The sequence below is a fragment of the Osmia lignaria genome, unplaced genomic scaffold (assembly GCF_051020975.1).
Source record: "Osmia lignaria lignaria isolate PbOS001 unplaced genomic scaffold, iyOsmLign1 scaffold0076, whole genome shotgun sequence".
In the NCBI taxonomy this organism is placed as follows: domain Eukaryota; kingdom Metazoa; phylum Arthropoda; class Insecta; order Hymenoptera; family Megachilidae; genus Osmia; species Osmia lignaria.
In genome coordinates, this window is record NW_027478217.1 from 53862 (window position 1) to 57500 (window position 3639).

Here is a 3639-nt window from a genome sequence, read left to right on the forward strand (position 1 = left end):
ACTTTTTCAGTTTTAACAAATTTTGGTTACAGACAGTTGATGCTCAGTTTGTACAAGTATGCAACATTTATAAGTGCATACAGGTCACCAGCCTTATATTACAAGGCTCACCACATATGGGCCATTCGGTCTTAGACACCGACCCGTGGTAATGCTGTGTGGAGATTAATAATAATCCGCAACGGAAAACCGGAACGAGAATAGTCGAGAAAGTATATTCTCGAGGAGCGGTAGACTGCTTTTCAACCGAAGTCATAAAAGAGCCACACGCTCGACGCTACTCCCGACCGGTCCGAGCGAACCGAAAGTGCCTTCCTATAAATACCGAACGGCCGGCCGCTAGGTCGGCGACGCATGGGCTTACGCCCAGGCGTATGCCTGTGCAAACCGCCGTGAGAGCGTACCATCCCGCCGGCACGGTAAAACTTAGACTGAAAATATCGTCGAACATATCCTTTCATTTTATAACGTTCTATACATGAAAATTAATAAATTAACATGCAGGACATAATAAATTCACATTCTCATGTAAATCATGGGTTTAATTAATATTTTAAAAAATTTTAAAACCGCCCAGAACCGATGAGATGAAAATATTAAAACGATATTTTTGCATTTTCTTACGGTAAAACATTAACAAATAAGCGACTATAGCAATATAAAACTCCATTTGTAATTTAATTAATCAAAATTAATATTTTTTTTTGATTTTTCAGCGATCCAGAACCGATGAGACGAAAACATTAAAACGATATTTTTGCATTTTCTTACGACAAAACATTAACAAATACGAGACTATAACAATATAAAACTACATATGTAATTTAATTAATCAAAATTAATAATTTTTTTTGATTTTTCAGTGATCCAGAACCGATAAGTCGAAAATTTTAACAATCATATTTTTGCATTCTGTACCGTGGATCCATCGTTAAACGCTATTAAACTAACGTCCGTGATGGTATAAATGCAGATTTTCGCTCCGTTTAGCCAAAATAACGAACTTTAGGTGCGCTCCGAAATATTTCAAAGTCCCAGCGGCGTATTGCTTCGCCTCTTAGAACCGATTAGTCGAAAACTTTAACAATCATATTTTTGCATTCTGTACCGTGGATCGATCGTTAAACGCTATTAAACTAGCGTCCGTGATGGTATAAATGCAGATTTTCGCTCCGTTTAGCCAAAATAACGAACTTTAGGTGCGCTCCGAAATATTTCAAAGTCCCAGCGGCGTATTGCTTCGCCTCTTAGAACCGATTAGTCGAAAATTTTAACAATCATATTTTTGCATTCTGTACCGTGGATCCATCGTTAAACGCTATTAAACTAACGTCCGTGATGGTATAAATGCAGATTTTCGCTCCGTTTAGCCAAAATAACGAACTTTAGGTGCGCTCCGAAATATTTCAAAGTCCCAGCGGCGTATTGCTTCGCCTCTTAGAACCGATTAGTCGAAAATTTTAACAATCATATTTTTGCATTCTGTACCGTGGATCGATCGTTAAACGCTATTAAACTAACGTCCGTGATGGTATAAATGCAGATTTTCGCTCCGTTTAGCCAAAATAACGAACTTTAGGTGCGCTCCGAAATATTTCAAAGTCCCAGCGGCGTATTGCTTCGCCTCTTAGAACCGATTAGTCGAAAATTTTAACAATCATATTTTTGCATTCTGTACCGTGGATCGATCGTTAAACGCTATTAAACTAACGTCCGTGATGGTATAAATGCAGATTTTCGCTCCGTTTAGCCAAAATAACGAACTTTAGGTGCGCTCCGAAATATTTCAAAGTCCCAGCGGCGTATTGCTTCGCCTCTTAGAACCGATTAGTCGAAAATTTTAACAATCATATTTTTGCATTCTGTACCGTGGATCGATCGTTAAACGCTATTAAACTAACGTCCGTGATGGTATAAATGCAGATTTTCGCTCCGTTTAGCCAAAATAACGAACTTTAGGTGCGCTCCGAAATATTTCAAAGTCCCAGCGGCGTATTGCTTCGCCTCTTAGAACCGATTAGTCGAAAATTTTAACAATCATATTTTTGCATTCTGTACCGTGGATCGATCGTTAAACGCTATTAAACTAACGTCCGTGATGGTATAAATGCAGATTTTCGCTCCGTTTAGCCAAAATAACGAACTTTAGGTGCGCTCCGAAATATTTCAAAGTCCCAGCGGCGTATTGCTTCGCCTCTTAGAACCGATTAGTCGAAAATTTTAACAATCATATTTTTGCATTCTGTACCGTGGATCCATCGTTAAACGCTATTAAACTAACGTCCGTGATGGTATAAATGCAGATTTTCGCTCCGTTTAGCCAAAATAACGAACTTTAGGTGCGCTCCGAAATATTTCAAAGTCCCAGCGGCGTATTGCTTCGCCTCTTAGAACCGATTAGTCGAAAATTTTAACAATCATATTTTTGCATTCTGTACCGTGGATCGATCGTTAAACGCTATTAAACTAGCGTCCGTGATGGTATAAATGCAGATTTTCGCTCCGTTTAGCCAAAATAACGAACTTTAGGTGCGCTCCGAAATATTTCAAAGTCCCAGCGGCGTATTGCTTCGCCTCTTAGAACCGATTAGTCGAAAATTTTAACAATCATATTTTTGCATTCTGTACCGTGGATCCATCGTTAAACGCTATTAAACTAACGTCCGTGATGGTATAAATGCAGATTTTCGCTCCGTTTAGCCAAAATAACGAACTTTAGGTGCGCTCCGAAATATTTCAAAGTCCCAGCGGCGTATTGCTTCGCCTCTTAGAACCGATTAGTCGAAAATTTTAACAATCATATTTTTGCATTCTGTACCGTGGATCGATCGTTAAACGCTATTAAACTAACGTCCGTGATGGTATAAATGCAGATTTTCGCTCCGTTTAGCCAAAATAACGAACTTTAGGTGCGCTCCGAAATATTTCAAAGTCCCAGCGGCGTATTGCTTCGCCTCTTAGAACCGATTAGTCGAAAATTTTAACAATCATATTTTTGCATTCTGTACCGTGGATCGATCGTTAAACGCTATTAAACTAACGTCCGTGATGGTATAAATGCAGATTTTCGCTCCGTTTAGCCAAAATAACGAACTTTAGGTGCGCTCCGAAATATTTCAAAGTCCCAGCGGCGTATTGCTTCGCCTCTTAGAACCGATTAGTCGAAAATTTTAACAATCATATTTTTGCATTCTGTACCGTGGATCCATCGTTAAACGCTATTAAACTAACGTCCGTGATGGTATAAATGCAGATTTTCGCTCCGTTTAGCCAAAATAACGAACTTTAGGTGCGCTCCGAAATATTTCAAAGTCCCAGCGGCGTATTGCTTCGCCTCTTAGAACCGATTAGTCGAAAATTTTAACAATCATATTTTTGCATTCTGTACCGTGGATCGATCGTTAAACGCTATTAAACTAGCGTCCGTGATGGTATAAATGCAGATTTTCGCTCCGTTTAGCCAAAATAACGAACTTTAGGTGCGCTCCGAAATATTTCAAAGTCCCAGCGGCGTATTGCTTCGCCTCTTAGAACCGATTAGTCGAAAATTTTAACAATCATATTTTTGCATTCTGTACCGTGGATCCATCGTTAAACGCTATTAAACTAACGTCCGTGATGGTATAAATGCAGATTTTC